The following is an 18,453-nucleotide window of genomic DNA, read 5'->3' on the forward strand; positions in this document are numbered from 1 at the left end:
GTGAGTTTATCAAAGACTGTGTCATGAAAATGGTCGAGAACATTTGGCCCGAGAAGAAGCAAGAATTTATTAATGTTTGCCTGGCACGCAACACTGTGGCACGGAGAGTTGAGGACATATCGTCAGATATTCAGAGACAACTGGGGGACAGGGGAGTGGCTTTTGATTATTTATCATTAGCCTGCGATGAAAGCACCGATGCATCTGACACTGCACAACTATTTATTTTTTTAAGAGGAGTTTATGACAACATGAACGTAACAGAGGAGCTGCTTGACCTCAAAAGCCTTAAAGGGCAAACCAGAGGAACAGATTTATTCGTTTCTGTTTGTGACGCTGTTGATGATATGAAACTACCATGGAGTAAAGTTTCTGGGATCATTACCGATGGTGCACCTGCCATGGCTGGTGAGCAAAGTGGATCGTCCACACTGATCTACAATAAAGTCAGCGAAGAAGCAGGTAACGCTATTAAACTTCACTATCATTCACCAGCAGGCTCTCTGTGCCAAACATCTCAAATTTGACGATGTTATGAAACCAGTGGCAAAGGCAATCAATTCTATTCGCTCTAAAGCTCTATACCACCGACAGTTTTAGCAGTTCTTGCGTGACATTCAGGCTGAATACAGTGACGTAATATATCACAACGATGTGAGGTGGCTAAGTCGGGGGTCCGCACTGCAGCGATTTTTCTCTCTCAAAGAGGAAATTGGAATTTTCTTGGGTGAGAAGGGACAACCAATGGAAGAACTGTCCGATCCTGTATGGCTGGCGAATCTGGATTTTTTGGTTGACATAACAAAGCATCTGAATGCGCTGAATGTTAATCTTCAAGGAAAAGATGCAGTGGTGAGCCAGCTATACGCTCACATCAAGGCCTTTGGAACCAAACTGCAACTTTTCCAAAGACACTTGTCCCAAACAGAGCCCTGCACCGCGCACTTCCCAGCTTTGAAAGAGGTCATTGACAGTTTCCCACAGGACAACCTCGGTGCGCAAATGAAGAGTTATGCAACAGCTATCGCATCTCTTTATGTGGAATTTAACAGACGCTTTCGAGACTTTGCAGTTATTGAAAAGGACATGTTGCTTTTCTCTTCTCCCTTCTCCATGGACCCTGATGATGCTCCTCCACAGCTGCAGCTGGAGTTCATTGAGCTGCAGTGTGACAATGAGTGCTATTGAAAATACCAGCAGTGTTCTCTTGTTGACTTTTACTGGCAGCTGGACAAAAGTAGGTTTCCAGAAATGCGGTCATTCGCTAAGAAAATGCTGAGGTTATTCGGCTCCACATATTTGTGTGAGCAGACATTCTCAGTCGTGAACTTAAACAAGAACCGATTGAGGTCAAGGATGAGTGACTCCCACTTGCGTGACATGTTACGCATCTCAACCACTGCCCTCAAGTCAGACCTGGTCTCTTTACTGAAATCTAGATCTCAGTATCACCCTTCTCATTAGTGTTAGCAAGTTATCTGTTCCTTGATTAATCTGAAATTGAGTGTTTTGAACGGTAACATCTGTCACTATTAACAGTGAAAAGCCTAAAGCACACTAATGCACTTGGACTTATGGCACTTGTTTTATTAAACTCTTGAATACGATTTGGTTATAACTGTTGATGTTATGTACCTGTAGATGTGACATAAACTATTGCTTTCTGAAAGATCTTGTAAAAGACAAGGGCAAAATTCACCTGTTTTAAAATTTAATGATAACAGACCACTTTGCATTACTTATAACTCCTGTTTAAAATGTTCATGAGGCAAAGATATTTAACTAATGGAAATTTAATGTATTCTATACAGTTTGTTCAAAGTTAACTGACTGAATGAAAGGCAGAATTGTGTTTTTAGAATTGTTCACGTCTGCCTGAGTGGCTTATATTTGGTTACATTGTCATTTGAAAAATAAAGGTAATTGTGACAATGAAAATAGTTTTATAACAGTGTGTATTTTCACGTAACTTTTGTGGTTAAAAAAATGTCAGAAGGAACTATTGGCCCCCGGGCATCTTCACTTTATCAAATTTGTCCCTCTTTGCAAAAAGTTTGGACACCCCTGTCCTACATAATCATAATAATATCATCCTGCTCATTAGATCATGGGTCGAGAGGGGGCATCAGACGTTGTGAGTGAGAGATGGATGGGTGCGAAACGGAGACGGCGCGTGGTGCAGGCGGCTGCTGGATGCGCGTGTGGGTGACGCATGGGGCAGGTGGCAAGTCCAGTGGTGCTGGACGGGTGGCAGCAACGTCTCCAGGTGACACCAGGTGGTGGCACGATGACGGCCCGCGCGCTACTGCCAGCAGCGGAGCTTCGCGATGCGCTCAGAGGAAATCCCGGCCGAAAGCCGAAAGTAATGGGATGCAAAACTATGAGCTTTCGTTGTTGCAGGCGGGAGCGCTCCCCAGCAGCAGAGCGCCGCCACACGGGGCCCCAGAGTTACGCGCGGAACTCGAGCAACGCCGCCTCTGTGTGCACTGCCGCAGCAACGAGAATGAGCGTGACAAGCCGCATGCGGCGTGGAGCACGCAGCTCACACCTCGCTGCACGCGATGGAGATCAACGTACAGCAGCAGCCATGTTGGTTGATGATCCAGCTCTCACCGATTCACTCAAAGTCACTCTCTCGCCTCCTCTTCTCTCGCTACTACCGCGATCACCGATCTCGCGAACTCCATCCGTCGGTTCCTCCTCGTGTGTCGAGGGCTCGGCCTGTGCCGTGTTCGCTCCCCGCACTGCGGCTCTCAGCGCTTCTCGTTCTGCTTCTTCCCTCGCACCGCTCCACGTTAGAGTCCCCTCCCATGGTCCCTGTTCCCAAGTTCTCATCATAGCCCTGCTCAATACAACACGCGTGTTGTTAACGATTACCTATCGCAATCTTGATTTGAAGCTTTTGTGACTGCAGGAATCCATACTCCGTCATCAGGTGGGATGACGGAGTATGGTGACGATACCGAAAGAACCAAAGAGTACCTATTGCAAGTTTGATAGTGCCGTTTGTAGCTGACCGCTTCACGTTCGGGGTCATTGGACCTGTGCTCAGCACAACGCGTTTAAACATTAAAGAGAGGAGATCTCGTGTTATATCTGTTGCCGAGCATGCGCCAAAAGCACCAAGCGGCCAGTAACAAATAGAACGGTTGCACAGCGCTCCGGAAAGGCCATGGCACCACCACGGTATACAATAATTGTTGTAAAATAAAACGATAAACCTGCAATTAATTTCGGATAGGAATCGTACAGCACGTTGTCAATCCACTGCTGAATGAGGGCCTCCTCACGCTGTGTTGGACCATACTTCACCATGCTGGTCAGTACGGGTATGAAGAAGCCTTTCATACTGTTATATAACGTGTTAAAAGTCATGCTTTTTCATGCTTTTAGATGATGAGTGCATCAAGCTGGAGAACACAAAAGTGGCTGGCAAAGGGCTGTACATTATTATAATTATTATAGCTTTAGGGATAAGAGAATGAACAGGGTGGATCACAATTCATAGCTTCTGTTGGGTTAGATTGTGAAGGTATAATGTAAATTGTTTAACTATAACCCTCCACCACCCGACAGAGTCAATCAAATGAAGTTGTCACGTGAGGGCAAACGAGCCCACCGGTTTGGTTTGTCAGCAAAGCGCAGGGAATGTTGCGAAGCGAGCGACGTTGTGCCCACGTGACAACTTGACTCGCTCTGTCGGGTGGTGGAGGGCTACAGTAAAACAACTGCCATTATAGCCACGCGATCTCACCATAAATAAACTAATTCTGATGTAATAATATTGGTCGTGAAAGCCTATATGTAAAACTAAAAGATAGACCATCCGAGACGGAGCAAGTGTGATAACATAAATACATATATTCCACTTCACCAGGCGGCGTTGACCGCGCGGTGAAGCACGTGAAGTGAAGCAAGCCCCCATGGCCGACATGGCGCGGGGGAGGCCTTCATCCAGCAGTGGATTGTTTTAAATGTACAGTGTTTAAATGTACAGTGTTTAAATGTAGTGTTTCAATGTACAGTAGTTAAATGTGTTTAAATGTACAGTGTTTCAAATTGGCACGGAGTGACGCGATTATAGCGCTAGCTGCACGAGTTTTCCTTATCGCGATATTTAATTTTATCGCTGCAATCGTTTTCCCTATCGCGTTATTTGATTTCGATTTAAAGCTTTCGTGACTGCAGGGATTCATCTTCTTGGTTCTTTCGGTAAAGTCACGTAGAAGGGAAGTAATAAAATAATAAAAATAAAACATAATAAAACAATTCTCACGACGTTTCGGCCACAACGTAAGCAGCCGTCCTCAGGCGAAGAATGAGACATTATCAAGCTAGGAGCTTATATAGGTGTAGCGAGGAGGAGCGCCTTAACAAAAGAATGTGCATATGAAGAGGAATTTAGCATACCAATGGGCAATGCGTAGGAGGTGGGCGGAGGGGTTTCAAAGTCCCATTATGCCCATGCATTATGCAGGATCAACAGCACCACGGGGGGGCGCAAGGAACAGCGTTAATAAAGGAAAGGAATGTTAATGATATGTAGCTGCATTTACCAAACAACCATGTAGAAAACCAAAGTAAAAAACTACATAAAAAACTAAAATATAAACTGATACTTACTATACTCTACAATAAGCTGAGTTACTAACAACAAATAATAAATTACAATTCTACGTCGTAAGAAGTATATAATATACTTCCATCTAAACTTTATTCTCTTAGCATATACAGTACTATATACTGCCATAGATAAACCCAACATTAAATTATATACTGTATTGCTGTAAACCACTATGTATTATTCAACTCACCCTAATGTGTATCGAAATGGTTTATTACGTCCTTCCAATGATTGCTAAGCCTGAATCCATCTTCTCGGTTAAAATTGTCTCTGTGTTTGTATATGTGGATCGCCTCATGAACGAATCTCTCATGATAGCCAGATGGCTTGCAGAGAACCTCCGTCTTGGAGAAGTCAATGTCATGTGAGCCCACTGAGTTGTAACAGTGGTCTGCCACGGCTGAGGTGTTTGTCCTACCGTGTTTTAGATCAGCTTTATGTTCACGAATGCGGTCTGAGACGTGTCGTTTGGTTTCCCCAATGTAACTGCTACCACAGAGGCAACTTAGTTTGTAGACGCCAGGGTACTGTATGTCTGGAATCACATCTTTTACAGACGGTACCAGATCACGGATTTTATGTACTGTGTTGAATCGGACCTGGATCTTGTGTTTAATCAGGATTTTGGAGATCTTTTTTGTGACCCCAGCAATGTAGGGTAAGGTGATGGTCTTGAAAGGCTCCTCAACAGGATCCTTCTTGATGGTTGGAGTGATGGCTTTGCGGATTGTGTAGTCGGAGTAACCATTAGCCTTAAGAGCTTGGCGTACGTGTTTGAGTTCACTGGAAATGTGTTCATGGTCGGAGATGCATTGGGCTCTATGATATAGAGTCTTGATGAGGGAATTCTTCTGGGATGGATGGTGGTGGGAATCCGGTTTTAGATAAGCATCCGTGTGGGTGGCTTTCCTGTAGACAGAGTGGCTCATTGAACCATCAGGTCTCCTTTTGATTAGGACATCCAAAAAGGGTAGCTTGCCATCATTTTCGACTTCCATGGTGAATCTGATGGCTGGGTGTATGGAATTGATGTGGTCGAGAAATTGGTCTAGAGCAGGCCGGCCATGTGGCCAGATGACAAAAGTGTCGTCTACGTACCTCTTCCATAAGGTCGGGCGTAGAGTGGCAGTCTGGATGGCGTCCGTCTCAAATTTCTCCATGAAGATGTTGGCTACAACCGGAGATAGGGGGGAGCCCATTGGGGTGCCCTCAATTTGCTTGTAGAAGGTTCCATTCCAGGTGAAGTATGTAGTGGTTAAGCAGTGTCTCACCAGGGGGGGTACCCCAGCATTTAGTCCTTGATGAACCAAGTCTTCAATGATTGCGATGGTGTCAGGCACAGGCACCTTGGTGAACAAGGAAACCACATCAAAACTGACAAGCAGGTCGTCTGGGGACAGGGCAATCCCCTTGATTGTCGATACCAGGTCAGTAGAGTTTAGTACTGCAGAGGTGGTTTTTCCAGTGAAAGGCCGTAGGATTTCGGACAAAAAACGAGCCAGTTTGTAAGTGGGGGAGTTGATAGTAGAGACAATGGGACGAAGAGGTGTATCTTCTTTATGTATCTTTGGCAAGCCGTACAATCTTGGTGGCCTGGCTGCAGAAGGTTTCAACGAGAACTGTTTGGTCTGATCAATTAATGCGGTTGAAGCAGAAATGAAGTTGTTGGTTTTGGAGACGAGGCTGTTGGTGGGGTCTCTTTTTGTATAGCTGTTCATGAGGCGATCCACATATACAAACACAGAGACAATTTTAACCGAGAAGATGGATTCAGGCTTAGCAATCATTGGAAGGACGTAATAAACCATTTCGATACACATTAGGGTGAGTTGAATAATACATAGTGGTTTACAGCAATACAGTATATAATTTAATGTTGGGTTTATCTATGGCAGTATATAGTACTGTATATGCTAAGAGAATAAAGTTTAGATGGAAGTATATTATATACTTCTTACGACGTAGAATTGTAATTTATTATTTGTTGTTAGTAACTCAGCTTATTGTAGAGTATAGTAAGTATGAGTTTATATTTTAGTTTTTTATGTAGTTTTTTAATTTGGTTTTCTACATGGTTGTTTGGTAAATGCAGCTACATATCATTAACATTCCTTTCCTTTATTAACGCTGTTCCTTGCGCCCCCCCGTGGTGCTGTTGATCCTGCATAATGCATGGGCATAATGGGACTTTGAAACCCCTCCGCCCACCTCCTACGCATTGCCCATTGGTATGCTAAATTCCTCTTCATATGCACATTCTTTTGTTAAGGCGCTCCTCCTCGCTACACCTATATAAGCTCCTAGCTTGATAATGTCTCATTCTTCGCCTGAGGACGGCTGCTTGCGTTGTGGCCGAAACGTCGTGAGAATTGTTTTATTATGTTTTATTTTTATTATTTTATTACTTCGCTTCTACGTGACTTTACCGAAAGAACCAAGAAGATTATTTGATTTCATCGCTGCACGAGTTTTCCTTATCGCGATATTTGTCACGGAGCGAGGCCCAGGTCACTCCTCCTCACACGCAAGGGGCGTGGTTGGACGTCTTCGCTTCAGCGAGCACAGCGGCCACGCAGCTCGCGCAGTTGCCCCGAGCCCAAGTTGATTGCAGGGTCCCTAGTGCACCTCTCACACAGGGGCTGTCCCCTTACAAGAGAAACCCTCGCAGTCTTTCAGAAGGAGCGCAGCGAGTACACAGCAGGGTGCAATTACATTGGCAATTGTTTACATTTGCGATGGATGACAATCACTGTGCCGTATCCTCCGGATTAGAATACAAACTCTTCCCTCCTGTATCTCGCTTAGCAGTTGCTGGTGCGCGTATTGACGACGAGCACAGGGTTAGGCTGCGTCTTACTGTTCCGAAGCGTCTCATAACCCGGAGAATGCGGTGACTGTAGACTCAGATAACGACGCAGCGGAGGCAGCCTCCTCTGTTCTCGTCTGAGACGCCGCCCGCTCCATGCACCCAGGAGCGACGCGGGTCCCAGGTGGCGATGGCTGCAGTGCTACCGGACCCAGGTCGACCAGGGAACCCCCTATTCGCAACGAGGCGGGGTGGGGAGGCGGCACTGTTGGCGGATCCCATCGTCTGCCGCTGTCGCCACCACCACGAGTGGTTCTCGCGACCCGCGCGGTCTCCTTCGTGACCCGCGCGCGAAGGGGAAGAAGACCTCGTGGCGGCGTCTCTGCCGCTCCTGCGAGATCCTCGCAGCGCGCGGATGTCGCGGTCGAGGTCACCGCTGCTCCGGCGAGGCGACTGTCGCCTGTGACGCAGCGTGGGGTAACACGGAGGTCGATTTGCGAGGTAATTGTTATGATAATAACCTCGCTTTTATACAGCGCCTTTCATATTGAAGTGTTCTCAACGCGCTGTACGTAAAATGAATCTGCACGCACAAGTATTGATAACATCTAAGCGAAATAAAAACCTGCTAATGACAATATTCATGACTACACTCCAAGTTCCCATGATGTGGAGGATGCTGTGCGGAGTGACATTCGCTGCGGTTGACAGGACGAGCGAGTGGCAGGAGGATGGTCAAGGAGTGTGTCACGGTGTGGCTGTACGGCGAGCTAGGATGCGATGTACAAACAACGATTGTATTCGTGATTATCCGGGCTCGTGATGGACTCATTAACGTTATGTTGTCGTTTTGGATGGATCTGCATTGCAGCCTATTGTTGGTATACGGAGCACAGCTGCATGTAGCTGCATTTATATTCATGCATGTGTGCATGTATCTATATAGATGCATGTGTATCTATACAGATGCATCTATACAGATGCATGTTTATCTATACAGATGCATGTGTGCGTGTATCTATACAGATGCATGTGTATCTATACAGATGCATGTGTATCTCTACAGATGCATGTGTATATATACGTGTGCATGTAGCTACATTCCTACATATGCATGCACGTATCTACACACAGATGTATATGTGTGTATGTATGCATGTACAGTATGTGTCTACATACATACAAATGCGTGCGTGTATATATGTAAGTACGTACCGTCACTTTCGTTACGTCATTTCCCTTGCAACTGCACTGAACCCCTCTGCTCACATTTCCCCGTGCACGATCTCCGCTCGTGTCCCCCCCCCCCACCGGACAAGGCGGCTTCGCCCTCTGCCTGCAGTCGACCTCCACTCGCCCACCCGCCCGCACGTGGCGCAGGCGCCTGGCGCGTCGCCTTCACGCGCCGCCGCCGCCTCGCGAGGGCTGCGAGCCGCGAGACGCACGTGCAGGGGGGACACGCGTCTCGGTGCGGGGGCGATGCAGTTGGCAGCATTCTTGCCAAACCAACTAGAAAATGAAAAGTGGCGATGTGTTTTTGAAGTAATCTTGATTTGAAGCTTTCGTGACTGCATGAATCCAAACTCTTTGGTTCTTTCGGTAAAGTCACATAGGTAGAAAAAATAAAATAAATCACGACGTTTCGGGCGCAACACAAGCGTCCGTCATCAGGTGGGAAAGCATGGCCTGCTGCTGATGCAGCTGCTGATGCAGCAGGCCATGCTTTCCCACCTGATGACGGACGCTTGTGTTGCGCCCGAAACGTCGTGATATATTTTCTTTTGTATACCTACGTGACTTTACCGAAAGAACCAAAGAGTATGTGTTTTTTTAAGGTAGAGAATTTCACTGCCATTCGTGTCCAACTGCTAAGAGGTGAAAGGTGCAGCGCTGCAAGTGCTCGTTCACGCAAGTTCTGGTGGAAGGGTCTTCACTAGAGGGAGCTCTAGAGAGCCCCTCTAGGGGTATATTCGAGCGACGCTTCAATGCTTGTAAGGGATGGTGGTATCCGCAGTTTACCCCACATCACACGACCGACGAACTGTGCTGTCATTGAATAAACTCGCACAATCGTTTTAACTGCCGCTCAGCAGTTCCCTCTATAGTAAGACGCTTTCAGCCACTGAATGGGTGCTCACACGTGAGAGGAAACCAGAGCACCCAGAGAACACCCACTCGTGCGAGGGGGTCACACTCTATCCCATACAGACGGGACAGGTGGGAGTCCACGTGTTTCCTGCGTTGTCATCTGGCGACGAGGGTTTACTGAGCATGGAAGTGGGGAGCAGTGGCACGGTGGCCCCTGCACTGCGCTACGAACCCGCCAGCTCGAGTTCGATGCCGGCCACGGCTCACGTCAGTGGCGAGTGACGTCTCGCCTGGCCCCAGGCCTCTCCACTTCACCAGGCGGCGTTGACCGGCGCGGTGAAGCACGCGAAGTGAAGCAGCCCCCCCCCATGGGCGACATGGCGCGGTGGAGGCCTTCATCCAGCAGTGGATTGTGAAGGGTGGTGCGGCATTTACAGTGTTTACATTTACAGGGTTTACATTTACAGTGTTAAAATGTACAGTGTTTACATTTACAGGGTTTACATTTACAGTGTTAAAATGTACAGTGTTTACATGTACAGTGCTTACATTTACGGTGTTAAAATGTACAGTGTTTACATGTACAGTGCTTACATTTACAGTGTTAAAATGTACAGTGTTTACATGTACAGGGTTTACATTTACAGTGTTAAAATGTACAGTGTTTACATGTACAGTGCTTACATTTACGGTGTTAAAATGTACAGTGTTTACATGTACAGTGCTTACATTTACAGTGTTAAAATGTACAGTGTTTACATGTACAGTGCTTACATTTACAGTGTTAAAATGTACAGTGTTTACATGTACAGTGCTTACATTTACAGTGTTAAAATGTACAGTGTTTACATGTACAGTGCTTACATTTACAGTGTTAAAATGTACAGTGTTTACATGTACAGTGCTTACATTTACAGTGTTAAAATGTACAGTATTCTCGGATTGTATTGGTCGTGAGCGGGAATCAAACTGGGGTTCGTATCACCGTGCACTAACCACTACACTCCTGCTCCACCTACACACTGAGACACTCGCCAACTTGTAAGCAAAGTAGATTAAAGGTGGTGGTTGTGGATTTGGGGTGGTGGTTGCAATGTGAGTAGGGTGTTACTTGTTTTTGTAACGTTAGTGGGTTATTGGTGGTGGTTATGAATTGATGGTGGTTGTAAATGTGGGTTTATAATTGAGCGATACCGCTTTTCCATGAGCCACAGAACTCGACTTCTTACTCCAGTTGCAACCCCCATCCACAACCCGCATCACCACTTACAGTCTACTCCAGTTGACTGCCATTTTGGGCTGGAGCCTGTTGCTACGACTTGGAACATACATAATAAAACTAACAAATAATAATAAACATCTGAACATGCAAGAAAGCATGGAGAGGTGCATGCGTAGACCAGCAGCGAGATACTGAGGTACACATGGATAAAAAGAACACGAGTTTCAGACACCATATTGATGGTTAGTAAAAATGGGCATGTGCAGGAAACGGACGTGACGGGTGGCTGAGGCGATTATGGAAGTGGCAGCCAAGGAGGGAACACGGCCGAGAGGCTCTCCAGCACACAGGCGGGGCGAGGAACTCAGCTCGGGTGGTGGCGGGACGGATTGTCGCATCTTGGGGAAACTTTCATCCAGCAGTGGAGTGTTCATTGCTCGAATGATGTCATACTATCCAATAGTTTAATTAATGCGTTGATTGTATGCATATATAATATTAAACGGAACCATTAAGTGTATTGTGAACTCAATAAGATATGTATTTTAAATTGTAAACACGACTGGAGGTACACGAGGCTGCAAGAGCTGCGTTTGCATGTGGGCCCTGCCTGGCCATGGTGGGGTGCAGGCGCGCTGCACCATCATCCACCAGTGCGTTTAGTGCATTGCGCTCGTTTCAGATAAATGTGGACACTTTTGTTTCTTCTTAGAGGTAACGCAATGGTCACGTGCCACTGTTTTAACTTGCGTTCCTAATTTCTCACAATGCCATGCAAAAGAACAGGATTTTGCAGTCTATTTTTTGTGTACTTTTGAGTGTTGTAGAGCCAGCAATAGCTACTTTTATAAGATGTGTCGAATCCTCAAAATTGTTCAACCAAATTGTACAAAGATTGGCCCCTAAGTGTGCAATGCAAGTTAAAGTATTAAGACATTCTTTTGGTCTTTCGGTAAAGTCACGTAGATAGGTACAAATTGATAAAAAATATATATTAAATGGACAAAAAACTACGATGTTTCGATCACAACACAAGCGATCGTCATCAGTAGTAAAGAGAGGGAAAGCTGCTGAATGCAGACTGTTTTATAGGTTTAAAATGGGTGTATAGTACTAGTCATAAACGGAGTGGGCGGGGCTAGTGATGTTAATGTGAGAAATTAGGATGTTAATGTAAGATCACAGAGCGGCCTCCACGACGAGTGCGCGGGTGGCTATGTTAATGTGAGAGATTAGCATGTTAATGTAAGACCGGAGAGCCGCCGCGACGTCGGCGTCCGGAGGTGGCCACATTGGCGCGATAAATTTCACCTGTTAATGTGAAATGGGAGAGCCGAAGCCACGGAGAAAAAATATAATTTATCATCGGAGGGTGGTGGGATGGGAACATCACAGCTAGTTAGGACTTAAACTGGTTGATGACGTTTTTCCAATGATTGCTGAGTTTGTACCCATCCTCTCGGTTGAAATTGTGTCTGTGTCTATATATGGAAGTGCACTAGGCATTGGCTGATTGAACTCCAGCAGCATGGACGCGAACCTTTAATGAAGGGTTTCTTCCTTTGGTCCATCTTTTCCCATGGGCGGTGCCATGGCCCTGCAGTGTTTGCCATTTGTTACAGACGTTTGTGGTTCGAGCCCAGTGGCCTTCCTGGACAATTCTGTGGATGTATTAACCATAAGTAGCACCATCTGCTTCACAGTGGATGCTAGAGATCCCCGGATTTTACTAGGCAAGAGCAGACCACTCTGTGCTGGCGTAAGGGTTCTAACTTGCCAAACTAGAAAATTACCATTGAAATGACTCAATTTGGATTAAACATAACAATCATCACCCTCCACTGGCAGACGAATGCTCCTGGTCACTCTTGCAATTGCCACTATCCTTGTCTTTTGAGTTCTCACCTGGCTAAACAAAATAAACGTAGAAACCTGTTATGCCGCACGCAAAACAGGGACATCTGCACTGAGGTAGGAGAGGAAGGAAGTGAGGTGAACACTGTGATAACGCTCTGGTCATGCAACCCCGAAATAGCCGAGTCGACCTGAGACATGAGACCATGTCAATTCCACAACACTTGGCATCACAAACAAGATTTCCACAGCAACATTCAGAGCATTGTATTGTTTTTGTTATATTATATCCATATGCTCGTACACTGAATTATTCGATATATGGATGTGCTTGCATAATTCCGAGCACATTTTGATGAGGTTAACAGATTACAAGGTTAAAACATTGCACCGATCCGGTTTGAATTACATTCCCGAGAGCAGTGGTTCCCAGCCGTGGACCACAAGGCCGTGGGCGTACCACGGAACTGTCGCAGACACGGTGATCCCTTTCACAAAACCCTCTATTTTGTACTGTCGATTGTAAAACTTTATTTAGATCATTCAATAAAAAGCGAATTAAGTGTTATGGTTTTTTTAAATTAACATTCCACAATTCTTTTACAGAAGTGAAAGTTATACAATTGGTGTACAAAGTGATCCGCGAACAAGTTGAGGGTTGAGGGTCTGTGGATCCAAAAACTATAAGAACCACTGCCCTAGAGCGACCAAGCCAATGCAATGAGCACGGTACGTACCTGCTTATACGGACTTAAAAAAAACCCACACCAACAATAAAATATTGTCTACATGTACAAATTTTCGAAGATACTGTCAGAATTGGCTCAAATGTTGTTTCGAGTTCTGTACCCAGGTGCCACCAATCAATAACACAGGAGAGTCATGAGAACATACATGAACAATTATCGATGTATTTTCAAGATTTTCCTATCCATGACAAGAGGCTTGAACGAAGACTGAGATGAGATAAACAGCAACACAATTCTCAAGCCCCCTGTTCCAGCGAGCCGCTCCACGAGAATCGGCAGTGCAATGGGCACGACACCGCACTCCTGTCCCGGCAGTTTCTTGGGCTGTGACTTCCCTCTCAGTATCACACTCTGCTAGACCAGCTAGCCGCTTCATTCTCTGCCTGCATATCTCAATGTGCCTCTTGCTGTGCATAAACCAAGGTCACCAGAGAACTCTGCAGGTAAGGATTGTGTTGTCTCCTACTATGTTTAATGCCCTTTTACTTAATGAGAATACACATCCCATCATGTTCGGAAGACCGCAACCATATTCCCAAGAAGGTAAATACAGTCATCCATAAGATATATAGAAATTCCCCAATGAAACAGAAAAAAGCATCTAAAACAGTATTAATCAATATTATTACATAACTCCTCTTATCCATTTTAATGAGGGTTCATTATCACGGATCCTATTCGTGGTTTTACTCCACTTATCCACAGGGGTAAGATTGCATATGCAGTAATCGCAAATAAAATTAAATTGCCACGCAATTCCACTTATCCACGAAAAAACACGGATAATCAAAGAGTTCTGGAGTGCAATGCATGTTGGGAAAGGGGTGGTCAATACTTGCAGATAACCCATGGATATCCACAGGTATTGAAATATAATTATATTTAATCAGATGTTTAGCAGGAGTTACAATAGTTAATTAGCATCGTGATTTAGTCGGTGTGGGGGTTTGGGGAGGGGTCAGTCCTTTAAGTGCAGCAGAAGTTGACAATACATCATGACCTCTGACGTTACAAAATTGAATACTATGCATGAGCAAAATTCTTCGAAGAAAAAGAAAAACCTGGACTTTGGTGCAAGATTTGTGTTTTCTTTGTAGCTCCATACAGATTTAAAAGCATTGCGGATAAGCTGCGAGTAAAAGTATGAATTTGCCATGACTCCATTTAGCTACGAATAATATGGGGTGCAATAGGAAGCAATTATGATTTACAATAGGAAGCAGCTTTTGCAGATAATAGGAAGAAAAGGGCTTGGGCAAGAACATTTTTTGCAGATGCTATAGGTGCCACGGATAATAAGCGTAGTGGGTAATAGGGTAACATATAAGATGAGTTCTGTATAAATGTTTAATCACAACTAAAGGGATCATGAATTTAAAGTGAAACTCCAAAAAACGAATTGACTTATCCAAGCAAAGAGCATAATCAGTGCACCTTTACACAGGTGAATGACTGTTGGAATTTACTCGACTACATTACCAAGTCTTGATGGAAATTGCGCACTGGCATGCTCCTGTGGGAACAAGTGTGCTCTGATTACGTTATTTATTTTTTATTGTGTTACAAGTCCTAGTTGTGGTTTACGGTAATCTGTTTATAATTTAAGATTTTCCACAAATTTCTGTATTTTGTAGACGAGTTCGTGCATATGAGAGCAATCAATAGCGGTGGAGTTGTAAAACCACTTAAATCACGTAACTTTTGGAGAGAGTAAATAAAGTAAAGATGTATAATTGTAGCGCATCCTAACAAGGCAGAAGTGAACATGGGCACTTGTCCAAAACTATTGAATGGTGCAGATTTTCTTCTTCGGAGCTGAAAAAGAGAAGAAAAAACAATCACAACGCAGTTGGCGGACGTGAAGGGCACTTGCATTTATAACGGCGCAAATATTTCAAACAATGCTGCTATGATTTGGAGCAAGGTCACGCTTTTGGTACCTCCTGTGCAGTTGCTTAGAAGCTATAGGCAGCACAAAAATATCGATCAGCCTCTGAGCCACTGCTTCACTTGATGCAGCAGCACATGCACTTAATGTGACAGGTGACTCGTATTTGTTAAACTTAAAATGGGGACGAACGCAAGCCAATGGGAGGAGTTGGATGTTTGTTGTACAGGAGATCCTCGAACATCTCGGGGGTTACGTTCTTGGATAGTGCCGCGAAAGCAAAACCGCGTTATTCAATCATTAAGCCTTCCCTAAATAATGGGGTAAGGTACACGGCAACCAAAAATAGACATCACAATTGAAATAAGTACTGTCTCTATGCCAAATTAACTCAAAACTAAACAATTGAAATATGTAATAAACCATACAAAAAACGATCCTAGACAATAAAAAGGACTATAAATACTGAATACTTTGCTTACCGTTGATGACTATCCAAAGCGGGTGTTTGTCCACGAGTGGGGAGCGGTAGTGCAATGGTTAGCGCGCTGCTCTATAAACTCGACGACCTGAGTTCGATTCCGGCTCACGCCCAACAGCAGTGACGATTATCTGAATCAGTCCTGGGCCTCCCCTATGTTGACTCAGCCTCAAATAAGTACCTGATGCGATGTGTAAACATCTCCACTGAGGAGACAAATGCGTGGTGCTGGCCGTTATAGGTGCTCGCTAACAGCAACATTCCCCAACAGTCAGTTACGGGGGTCTTTGTCTTTGTCCGCAAGATGCTTGTACGGCAAAGGTGGCGCTGAGAGCGAAAGGCCAAAACTAACCCCCGTGGTAGCTAAATTGGTACACAAAGAGGTTGCCCGAGATAGATCGAAACCGTGAACGATAAGCCTGCGATATTCAAGGGTATCCTGTATATGTACAGCACCTTTGTTAATCCACTGCTGGATGAGGGCATCCTAATGGCATGTACGTCATGGGGTTTAAATGACCATACTTCGCCATTCTAGACAGTGCGGGCTGGTTAAGGTTGGGAGCATAAATGCAGAAGCATAAAAGTACAATGGGATTTTCTGCACTGCCCTCTGCTGCCCACAACGTAGCCCTACCTACAACACATATAGTGCACGCGTGATTCGATGTGCATTGTGAGCCCGAGAATGGATTAATTACTAACCCGAACTGCTTGATTAACCACATTGAACGTATATGCAGCACACGAGATATCAGACATGTGACAACGCATTATTCATCGGTTAAAATATATTACGCTCACGATGCACACATCGGGTCATGCGTGTGCGATTCCATGACAACACCAATGCAAAAACTGTTTAACGTTACTCTTAAACTAAAGGATCTAACAAACCTGTACACATGAGATGGAACAATTAAGAAAAACACAAATGAGACAAAGTATGATACAAACAATATTGATTCTTAAATCTAAGCACTACCTCAAACCGTCACAAGTTTTCAATTCACCAGCAGGGTAAATCATATCATGCCTAAATCACAATGTGATGCAGCTGGGGCTTCATTCCCAATTGCACAAAAGCGGCGTGGGTCTCACTTGTGACTGACAACAGCTGAGATAGCACAGCGAGTGAACAGCCTCAAGCGTTGTGCTACCCATCGTTTTTGATGGAAAATCAATAACATTGGCAGAGAGATGTGACTGTCAATGACATATAATAGTAACTTTTCGATATCCTGAAAAACGGCCATTGCTTGAAATGTTGCCTATAATATATATTTAGCCTTACAGGATAGTGTTATTGATGAATACGTTGAATTTGTATTGTGTGCTCATGCACCATTGCCAATGCAGTATCACTAAAGTATTTGTTTCGTGAGTAATTTGTGAAGTTTAAGACATTTATAAAATATTCTGAACTGTATCATATTACAATATTCATAAGACACAATGTGTTATACACATTGACCATTCATTTTGATTTATAGAACGCTTCTTTATTTTAGCTATGGGATGCTAAGAGCTATTCATGTGATACGGACTCGACGCTAATACAATACTCACCAGGCACCTGCACTCAACAGTGGAAAGGGGAGGTAGGAATGACATAGACGCACGATTAGTTCATTATCATCATCTACCTCGTTTTTCTTCCGCTTCCTTTTTTTCTTCATTGCTTCCATGTATTCCAATAGGAGCCCCTGTGACTGCTGCATCACCAGCTGCTGAATTATATATTAGGAGAACACGATGAACAAATGTAGGCAGAGGTTATATATATGCTATGGAATGTTTCTCTGGATGTGCATTCATTTAGGGGAGTAGAGATTATTCTCAATTATAGGCCTCAGTAGTGTTGAGATGGACAACATGCAATATAACTGTGCATCTACGCCCACAAGTTTCCACCAGTGACGTGCGGTGAGGTCAATGGCTGGGGAGGCACTGGCTAGTGTCAGAGCCAGATTCACACACTGAGGGGGGGCGTGACCTCACGGAAGGGGCGTGGCCTCGCTGAGGGGGCGTATCCTCAGAGGGGGCGTATCCTCAGTGAAGCAGATGTGATAGCTGCCTCCCTTGTTCTTTTTCATTGCAGTTTTATGACGAGACCAGCGAGCCTAAATATCTTTATACACATACCTGAAATAAGTTACCTGGAGTATGGAAGGCGAGGACATGAAATGAAGGGGTCTACAAACATTACATTGGTGACATACTGAGATAGCAACAGGCACGCGCTTATTGCCCGCGCTCCATCCAGTTACTGAGGGGTTGCGCAATCAGAGGGGAGGCTGAACTTGTCACTTCCTCACCTCTCGTCTCTTCCTGTATTTGCAGCGGAGCTCCGCAAATTTGGCGATTTTAACTATAAAAATGATTGGAATCGTACAGAAATTACATTTATAACACAGATCAGTGAAAAACCTTATTATTTATTTTATTTAATTATTATTTTTTACTTTTCGTAACAGCTATTTTTATTGGAGTATGACAGGTGAGGCTCTGCCTCCCCTGCCTCCCCTGACCGCACATCTCTGGTTTCCACAATGACAACTTTGCCACGTGAACATTTCACACAGCAGGAGAATGCACATGTCACAGTAAAGCAGATCCATCACAATGTTGGATTAAATTTCGATTTAAAGCTTTCGTGACTGCAGGGATTCATCTTCTTGGTTCTTTCGGTAAAGTCATGTAGAAGGATAGTAATAAAATAATAAAAATAAAACATAACA

The 18,453-nt window shown here is 44.6% G+C and overlaps 1 protein-coding gene and 1 long non-coding RNA gene across 4 annotated transcripts in view; both read right to left on the reverse strand.

Annotated features, from left to right (window-relative positions):
* Nucleotides 1-18,453, reverse strand: part of LOC144736680 (uncharacterized) — an 828,508-nt gene that overhangs the window by 231,074 nt on the left and 578,981 nt on the right. The gene's annotated exons all lie outside the window — the stretch shown is intronic.
* LOC144736598 (uncharacterized) lies at nt 12,847-17,746 on the reverse strand. Its single transcript, XR_013588780.1, has 2 exons — nt 17,359-17,746; nt 12,847-15,158 (listed from the first exon to the last, which is right to left on the reverse strand). It is a non-coding gene; the product is annotated as an uncharacterized LOC144736598 (long non-coding RNA).

This window comes from Lampetra planeri, chromosome 3, assembly GCF_965212315.1.
Source record: "Lampetra planeri chromosome 3, kcLamPlan1.2.h2, whole genome shotgun sequence".
In the NCBI taxonomy this organism is placed as follows: domain Eukaryota; kingdom Metazoa; phylum Chordata; class Hyperoartia; order Petromyzontiformes; family Petromyzontidae; genus Lampetra; species Lampetra planeri.